Genomic DNA, 10,361 nt, shown 5'->3' on the forward strand with positions numbered 1-10,361 from the left:
AAAAAATAGGGATATACTCACCTCTCCGACGCAGCCTGGACTTTACCGCCGTAACCGGGAGCCGTTGTACCTAAAAATGCGCGCTTGAAGGGCCTTAGATGACGTCACGGCGCTCTGATTGGTCCGTAGCGGTCGCGTGACCGCTACGCGACCAATCACAAAGCAGTGACGTCACCTAAGGTCTTTCAAGCGCTTGAAATACCTTAGAAGACGTCCGCAGCTTCTGATTGGTTGCGTAGCGGTCGCGTGACCGCTACGCGACCAATCACAAAGCAGTGACGTCACCTAAGGTCTTTCAAGCGCTTGAAAGACCTTAGGTGACGTCACTGCTTTGTGATTGGTCACGTAGCGGTCACGCGACCGCTACGGACCAATCAGAGTGCCGTGACGTCATCTAAGGCCCTTCAAGCGCGCATTCTTAGGTACAACGGCTCCTGGTTACGGCGGTAAAGTCCAGGTTGCGTCGGAGAGGTGAGTATATCCATATTTTTTATTTTAATTCTTTCTTTTACACATTGATATGGATCCCAGGGCCTGAAGGAGAGTTTCCTCTCCTTCAGACCCTGGGAACCATACAGGATACCGTCCGATACTTGGTGTCCCATTGACTTGTATTGGTATCGGGTATCGGTATCGGATTAGATCCGATACTTTGCCGGTATCGGTCGATACTTTCCGATACCGATACTTTCAAGTATCGGACAGTATCGCTCAACACTACTGAAGACTCTTTCTGATAGCACACTAGCAGCAGGGCAAGCGAGCTCCTGTAATGCATATTCTGCCAATTCAGGCCAGGTGTCTATTTTAGATGCCCAGTAATCAAAGGGGAATGACCTGTGAGGGAGAGCATCGATAAGGGAGGAAAAGTAGTTTGTAACCATACTGGAGAAATGCTGTCTCCTGTCACTTTGAATCGATGCAGCAGTACCTGTCGTGTCAGCGGTCATTGCGAAATCACTCCACAACCTGGTCATAAAACCCCTCTGTCCATCGCCACTTCGGATTTGTGCACCTCTAAAGGTACCATCACACTCAGCGACGCTGCGGCGAGATAGACAACGAGCCAACCTAAACTAGATCGCTGGAGCGTCGCTGTCTAGGTCGCTGTAGAGACGTCAAACACAGCAACTCCAGAACGATGCAGGAGCGATCCAGTGACGTAACGGCGACTCACTTCTCGTTCTCGCTGGTTGCTAGCTCCATGTCAAACATGACGATACACGCTGACCTGGCGACGAAATAAAGTTCTGGACTTCTACCTCCGACCAGCGATGGCACAGCGGGATCCAGATCGCTGCTGCGTGTCAATTACAACAAGATCGCTATCCAGGACGCTGCAATGTCACGGATTGTTGTCGTTCTCGTTGCAAAGTTGCTGAGTGTGACGGTGCCTTAACACCTCTGCCATGTTGCCCCCTGTAAAATCTAATAATAATATATATAATCACTTACATATGGAAAGAACCAAGGGTATAGGGAAAGTGTATGATACAGTTTCTGAAGGTCTTGTCATTGATCATCTGTCCTCTGCATGTCAGAAGCTAGAGGTGTTTGTGAAGCCCAACCTATATTTGGATGTCTAGTGTTATTTCTAGCCGGTAAACAAGTGTAACTAAGATAAGGAATATTCTGGAATCTACTTTTATGGTATAGACCATTGGCATGGAACTGTGTTACCTTATATGGATATTATGTAGGAGAAAATAGAAACCCATGAAAGCCTATGGGACGGATTTGTATATAAACCGTCTCTTCTCAGCATGTGGTAGAGTCCTCATACCTTGAGCCTCTCTACACGGACGAACACATCATCATGCCACAAGACCATATGTAAGATCTCTGCTTGCTTTCATTTTCTTTTAAATCTAATACTTGAATTTGTGTGCAATGAACTTATAATTTACTTTTTCTTCATTTTTGTAATCACTTTTTGAATGGACATTAAATGAGTTCTGTTTTATCCACACAATTCTATTTTTGCTTTTCTTCCCAATCCTCACTAAGATACATTTTTTCTAACATTTTGGCGAGCCTTAGCCAGATCTGATTTTTTGTCTTTTCTGTGAGGAATTTCAGCCTTTTCAGGGGGGAGTTTGCTAAAACACCTGTTTTGAGTTGTTAAAAGGCACAGAAATTCTACTATATCGTGTTACAAAAGTCAGACGGAACCTACACACAGAAGTGAGGATACGTGATACAAGTCTCATCTACACGGAGCTCTGAGGAATCCATAAAGACACAGGAGGACCCTCCATTGACGATTGGATCATTCCAGGAGGAAAAGAAATTACATAGGTAAGAGGAATGGAGTTTATCCATGAATTTTCTAAAAAGAGTAATATACAGTTTCAGTTTGATCATAGCCATACAAACGCACAGTTATGGTCTAGTCTGTATAATCAATGTGAAGCAGAGAATCTTAAAATTGATAAGAAGTTTTTTTCTATAAAAAAGTTGCAACGGAAGCTTCAGAATGTAATGCACATGGTCCGAGTGTACAATAATTTAGTTTTTGATAAAACTGAAACACAGACACAAATATGTACTGTCACACAAGACATTGATCATACTGACATACGTGACACACAAGAAGCTGATGGAGATTACTTTGACTGTCCAAATTGTTTGATATTGTCTGAACATATTGAACAATTGGAAGATCAAATTGATACCAGAACAGAATTATTGTCCAAATTGAGACAAGATATTAAAAAAGCTTCTGTTGTTACACGATCAAAAGACCAAGAAGACAATGCTGCTTCTGCATCATTTATACCTGACACACAAGAATTAGATGAATCAGTAGATTTACATGCAGAAGAATTGCAACGGAAAAAATTCCATGACAGAGCTGCACGCATTAATCTAAAAATACACGATCAGTTAATGAAAATTGCAAAAGACATTCCAAAATTCAATGACAAGATGGATGCCTTTTACAATGCAGACATTTTTGAATCAAACACAGACAAATACAATCTTAATGATGAACAGAAAAACAAGATTTTCAAAGTATGGTTACCCTCACATATGGGAAGAAGGTTACAGACCACACCCAGATTAAATGAGAACCATGAATTGACACATAGTACAAGAGAAGACAGACTTAGGCAATTAAATTCTTACATCACAGGAGAAGCCACTCCGAATGCTGAAATTTTGGAACAATTAAAAACTAATATTAATGAGGATCCATTTGTACTTTTGGTAAAATTTGAGCAGGCCTATAGAATGGTGATGGAAATTGGGCCTAATCAGGAACCAACATCCATGATCAGATTTTTTGTGAAAAAGTTCAAATATTTGGATCCTGCCTCAGAACAAATGGCTAGTACTGAGCCATCATTGCAAGAAGCAACAGTTTTTATCGACAGAGTAAGGAGATCCATGAAGCAAAATCAGGTAAAGGCTAAAATAGCTGTAGTTCATGAAAAGGAGGATAGTCAGCTGAAACTTAGACCCACAGTAACATTCAAGAGCAGAGATTACGTGGAACAAAGAGGAAAAAATACTACACAAAGAAACAATATCCATTGTTATTTCTGTGGTATACCTGGACACTTAAAGTGGCAATGCAGAAAATTCTTGAGAGCAGAATCAGAGACAGGTACACAAGGGAAAGGTAATCTTGGAAGGGAAAATGGTCGCATGCCAAAAGTATCCACCAGACCTTCTGCACCTCCATTACAGTCTAATGCCCCCACTCACACTGACAACAGACAAACGCAGTCACCGTATGCACCATTAATCAGACAGATCCGAGAGATGACAGTTAAGGAGACTGAGTCCAGAAATAGAATGCCGAGTGCTTTCAAGAAGGACACTGGACTTCTCCCATCTCCTTCATCCTTCTGACAATCACAGACAATTCCAACACCTCATCCACTGGAATTTGTGACTCAAGTTACATTAGATGAATGTGGAAGACCATTTGTCAAGGTAAATCTAGCAGGACAGAATGTTGTATTTCTCATTGATACAGGAGCTCAGTTAAGTGTCACAAATCTTGATCTGAAGCTACAACCAGATTCACCAGTTTGTACAATTGTTGGTTTTAGTGGAAAAGGTGGAACTAGAGCAACCTTAGTTACTGATGTGATATTGGAAATACCTAGTTCTTTCAAAACAGGAATTGACATTTGGTATTGTCGTGACTCTGAAAATATACTTGGCACGGATTTTATGCAAAAATTAGGATGGGTTGTTGATCTAGGAAATCAGGTGATCTGGAAGGATTCTAATGGTTGTAAACCTGTAGTCATTGATCCTAGTGATTATAGCCATGTTGGAAGTATTTGCTTAAATGATGTTGTGTCAACGGATCATCTGTGGCCTGAAACTGGTGGTGATGAGGTATTGACAGAAATTGTACAGCTTTTTCCTTCTCTTTGGGCTCAGTTCAGGAATGAAGTAGGGACCATGAAAGATGTAATTGTAAATGTCGAGGGGCGTGATCCCCCACCTCAGCGTCAGTATAAATTGCCTCCAGAATCAATTGAGTCTATGTCAAAGATCATACAGGAATTGTTAAAACAAGGTGTCATCCGAAAGGCTAATTCTGTAAGTAACAATCCTTTGTGGTGTGTTTTGAAGTCTGATGGTTCTTATCGGATGATATTGGATCTGCGGATGTTTAATAAACATACTCCCAATGTAGCACCCATTGTTGCAGATACTCATGACATGATGGCAAGGTTGAATGCAAAGGCAAAATACTTTTCTGTACTAGACATCAGTAATGGTTTTTTCAGTATACCTCTTGAAAAGAGTTGTCAGTACAAGTTTGCTTTTACTTTCTTGGATGAGCAATACCTTTTTTGCAGGTTACCTCAGGGAGCTCATTTGTCACCGAGTATATTTCATCAGGCATTGGCAAAGGTATTAGCTAAATTTTCAAGGCCAGACTGTATTTTACAGTATGTGGATGATATTTTGCTATCCACAGAAGATAAGGAGTCACATGTTTCACTTCTGAAAGAGTTGTTTGAGCTGCTGCATGATGCAGGGTTGAAATTGAACACTAAAAAGGTCAAATTGATGCAGACTGAGGTCAGATTCTTAGGAGTATTGTTGAGCCCAGGTAAAAGGCAACCATTGCAGGAAAGGATCGATGCAATTGCTTCTCTACCAGTTCCAACATCATACAAGGCAGTAAGACATTTCTTGGGTCTTATAAATTTTTCAAGGGAGTTCATTGAGAATTTTGCAGACAAGGCCCGGCCTTTGTATGATCTTTTAAAAAATGAAAACTGTGAATACTTTGGTCCATGGGGTGATGAACAACAAACCTCATTTGAACAATTGAAAATGAATTTACAAACTGCACCTGCTTTGTCCACAGTAGATCCTACGGCTCCATTTGCTTTGCAAGTGCACACATCAGAGACTTCTGTGTCTGCTGTGCTGCTACAGTTGCAAGGAGAAGAGTGGAGAATTTTGGGCTATTTTTCTAAGCTTCTCTCACCTGTTGAAAGAGGGTTTGAGACATGTGCAAGACACCTGGTAGGTGTGCACTTTGCAGTCAAAGCAACTGAACACATTGTTGGGTTCAACAAAATTACTTTGCAAACTCCTCATTCTACACTAAAACTTCTCTTTGAGAATAATATCCCAGGTGTGTCACAGCAGAGATTTGCTCATTGGTTACTGTCATTGTCTCCCAAACAAATTGAGGTAGATTACAAAGCCAAATATGTTCTTCTTCAGTTGATGCAATATGAAGGACAAACTCATGATTGTTTGCAGTCTTTTCAGGATCCATGTCCATCGCTTTTCAGACGGAAGGCAGAGGCAACAGATGAACCAATTTTTGTTGATGGTTCCAGATTTTATGCAGATGGACATTACTATGCAGGATATTCCATTTTTTATCCTAAAAGAGAACAGGTAGTAAAACACAAATTACCAAGTCATTTTTCAGCTCAAAGGGCAGAGCTAGAAGCAGTGAAAATGGTGCTACAGCTGAACGAAGCTGATGATCAGTGTCCCATTGTAATCTACAGTGATAGCTCCTATGTTGTTAGATCACTGACAGATTATTTGCCAGTTTGGGAAAAAAGAGGCTATGTAGATTCTTCAAATAAGACTCTTGTACATAGTGACACACTGAAAACAATTTTCAAAATAGCATCAAAAACCCCTAATGGTTTTGCTATTGTCAAAGTCCCTGCCCATAAAAAATCTGATGATGAATTATCTGTAGGAAATGCTACTGCAGATAGGTTAGCCAAAGAGGCAGCCCTGACAGGAGAAGAAGTGTTTCAACCAGAGACTATTGAGCTTTTAGCAGTTCAAAGAACGGACACGCATATCCCTTCTTTTGCGGAAGAACAGGAGAAAGACACATCTCTTGTTGCTTCCCGGGTTGATCCAAAACCTCCCTTTGTTTGTGAAAACGGGGTTTTGTGTCATGACTTAAACGGGGAGTTGCGTCCTGTTGTACCAAAACATCTACAGGCTGAGTTCACAAAATATAATCATGAAAGTTTGGGTCATTTGGGCCAACAGAAATTGTTAGACATTCTCAGAGAGAAATTTTACTGGGAAAAGATGGAAGAGACAGTACAAAGTATTGTCCAATCATGTCTCATTTGTGCCCAAATTAATCCAAGACCAAAAGGACAGAAACCGCCACTACTCCGAACCGCACCTGCAGATGGTCCATGGTCTACACTACAAATCGACTACATTGGTCCGTTACCATCAGGTAAAAATGGTCTCAGGTATGCATTAGTTGTGGTAGATGTTTTTTCCAAATGGGTTGAAATTTTACCTGTCAGAAAAGATGATGCTTTGTCTACAGCTAGAGCATTAGTTAATCATGTCTTTTGTACTTGGGGGATCCCAAGAATGATCTCCTCTGATCGAGGAAGTCACTTTACAGGAAAAATCATGCAAGCCGTTTGTACTATTCCAGGGGTACAACAACAGTTCCATGTACCTTACCATCCACAGTCTGCTGGTATTGTGGAAAGGATGAATAGGACAATAAAATCCAGAATTGCCAAGATGCTATTGGACAAAGGCAATACTTGGGTTGATGCCGTACCTTTTGTATTGTTGAGTGTGAGAGGAACAACTTCTTCCACAACTCAGTTCACTCCTTTTGAACTAATGACAGGAAGAAAAATGCCATTGATTTTTCCACATGAACCATTTTTGTCTACATCTCAAAAAGATGCTGTTGCAAGGTCCAAATGGTTGCAATTGTTGCAGGAAAATTTGAAAACAATTCTTCCTCATGCTGCATCAAGAATGCAGAGAATGGAGCCACCATATGAGTCTAAATTCAAAAAAGGGGCTCAGGTGATGATCAAAACTTTCAGGAAGAATGGACCTTGGGAAAGTAACTGGGAAGGTCCCTTTGATATCATTGAAACCATGGGACAAGTTATGATTCTTGTGCAACGAGCATCAAACGTGGTTAAAAATACCCGCAGGCAACAAAGAGTGTGGGTACATGTTGATCAATGCAAATTGTATATTGCAAAATAATGATACTGCATTTCTTTTAGGAAGAAATGAATTCCAATAAGAGCTGGAATACGGAACACCATGACCTTGATGGAAGGGATTCAACACCAATCCTTCGAGAAAAGACGACAGTTCCCAGGAAAAGTTACTATCTGATGGGAATCGCATTTCTGCTGCTATGTACTATTTCAACTGTGATCTACGCAGAAGACATCTTACATCGTGAAACAGACACTAGTGAAGTGAATGAACCTTTCAGAAGAACTCTACATTCGAGGAAACCAAGAGGATCAAGTTTACAAAACCTTAAAGATGAAGATATACCGGACAATTCAGTAGATATTACTGGAAACATCTGCATGGGTTATGGGGTGAAATGCTGTATTGAGCTACACTTCATACACGACACTGACATAATATTACATGCTACTATAGGACTTAATCCAGATTGAATATTCCACCAATCTAAAAATGATTGCACAAGCCTTACAAAGTGGAATTACTCCTTTAGGACTAATGAGAAATTTGCCTACAGAATATAGTTTTGCATTAAATCATACAGATTTGTGGGTAAATAAGTGGTTAGGATGTGACCAGGATATTTGTGTAGGAACATCACTGATTCCAGTGTCAGGAAGAGAAGAAACCCTGGTTCCTATAACTGTTCTGGGAATCCCTGTTAGTCACACACAATTGCTATATTATCAATTACAGTACACAGATTTTGCATTTGACGGAACAAACACTGAACAATTAGACATTTCTTCATGTTTAAATTTTGTTTCTAAGGTAATGTGTTTACCTGGACAGGATAAAGTCATTTATCATTCATGTTTCAATAATCATACCTCATGTCATGCCAGAGTGGAGAATGTACACACGATCCATGACTTGGTGACACCAGTAAGCGCTAATAAGATTTGTTTCCAAGTTATGTCAGAGAAAGAAGTGGTTTCTGCATACTTTTCATCCTGTGTACATGCTGAAAATCTGACAATAGGTTTATATTGTATTGAGGGAAATGTGAAAACTCTCTCAAAGAAGGAAGGAAGTATTAATATTACATTAATAAGTTCAAGAAACCTAAAAATCCTTCCAATACAGTTCAATTTGTCCCAAATAAATAATTTTCCTTGGAATATGTGGACAAATGAGATAAAGAAAGACAAGGGTTTGTTAAATTTGTTAACAAAACAATTAAAAGAAGCTGAAATTGTATTCAGACATGAGCAAGGTAATTTAAATGATATTGAACATGAATGGACAAGTATGTCAGGCTCATCTTGGTGGAAAAATTTAGGAAAATCAGTAACTAGTTGGTCACAGTCTTCAACGAAGATGGCAGTAGGAAATGTATTATCTAATCCGATTGTTATTATATTTATTATAGTTTTGCTGTGTATAATATATCAAATAGTTATTATGTGTAAAATTAAGAACATTTATAAAAAGATAAAGACAGAAATGAAAAAGGAAGAGGACATTTTAAGAGAAATGCTGAAAAGAAAAATATAATTCTCTAATCTAATTTTAGTTTTCGAAACTCAGGTGACATTTGAGACAGATGTTAATACAAGGTTTTCAGAATAAAGAATGAATGTGATACGAATGGTGAGAGAAAGATTTTAGGGTTAATTATGATATTCTCAAATCATAATCAGGGGGGAATGTAAAATCTAATAATAATATATATAATCACTTACATATGGAAAGAACCAAGGGTATAGGGAAAGTGTATGATACAGTTTCTGAAGGTCTTGTCATTGATCATCTGTCCTCTGCATGTCAGAAGCTAGAGGTGTTTGTGAAGCCCAACCTATATTTGGATGTCTAGTGTTATTTCTAGCCGGTAAACAAGTGTAACTAAGATAAGGAATATTCTGGAATCTACTTTTATGGTATAGACCATTGGCATGGAACTGTGTTACCTTATATGGATATTATGTAGGAGAAAATAGAAACCCATGAAAGCCTATGGGACGGATTTGTATATAAACCATCTCTTCTCAGCATGTGGTAGAGTCCTCATACCTTGAGCCTCTCTACACGGACGAACACATCATCATGCCACAAGACCATATGTAAGATCTCTGCTTGCTTTCATTTTCTTTTAAATCTAATACTTGAATTTGTGTGCAATGAACTTATAATTTACTTTTTCTTCATTTTTGTAATCACTTTTTGAATGGACATTAAATGAGTTCTGTTTTATCCACACAATTCTATTTTTGCTTTTCTTCCCAATCCTCACTAAGATACATTTTTTCTAACACCCCCTATGGCTTGTGTGAGAACCATCACTGCCGCCGTGTGCAGGGAATGCCTGAACCAAACGGTCTACAAGAGTTGCTTGTTTGGTAGCCAATATTTGCTCAAGGTTCTCATGTGGCATGATATTTTGTAATTTTCCTTTATATCGTGGATCCAGGAGGCAGGCCAACCAGTAATCGTCATCGGTCATCATTTTGATAATGCGGGGGTCCCTTTTTAGGATATGCAAGGCATACTCAGCCATGTGGGCCCATGTTCCAGGTGTCAATTCACTGCTTGTGCTGGGTTGAGGAGCACTTTCTTGCAAATCAACATCACTTGTGTCCCGCAAAAACCCTGTACCTGACCTTGCAACGCCACCAGTTTCTATTGCCCCCAGAGAAGCATCCTCCTCCCATAAATATTCATCCCCATCATCCTCCTCCTCCTCTTCATCCGCCACCTTGTCCAGGACAGTTCCCTGAGCAGACAATGGCTGACTGTCATCAAGGCTTCCCTCCTCCTCGGCTGCAGACGCCTGCTCCTTAATGTGCGTCAAACTTTGCATCAGCAGACGCATTAGTGGGATGCTGATGCTTATGATGGCGTCGTCTGCACTTACCAGCCATGTGCAG

At 39.9% G+C, this 10,361-nt stretch overlaps 1 long non-coding RNA gene across 1 annotated transcript; it reads left to right on the top strand.

Annotated features, from left to right (window-relative positions):
• Nucleotides 1–1,425: 1,425 nt before the first annotated feature.
• Nucleotides 1,426–9,696, top strand: LOC143807018 (uncharacterized). The gene is made up of 2 exons (XR_013221620.1): nt 1,426–2,298; nt 7,518–9,696. It is a non-coding gene; the product is annotated as an uncharacterized LOC143807018 (long non-coding RNA).
• Nucleotides 9,697–10,361: the final 665 nt, after the last annotated feature.

This window comes from Ranitomeya variabilis, chromosome 2 (assembly GCF_051348905.1).
Source record: "Ranitomeya variabilis isolate aRanVar5 chromosome 2, aRanVar5.hap1, whole genome shotgun sequence".
In the NCBI taxonomy this organism is placed as follows: domain Eukaryota; kingdom Metazoa; phylum Chordata; class Amphibia; order Anura; family Dendrobatidae; genus Ranitomeya; species Ranitomeya variabilis.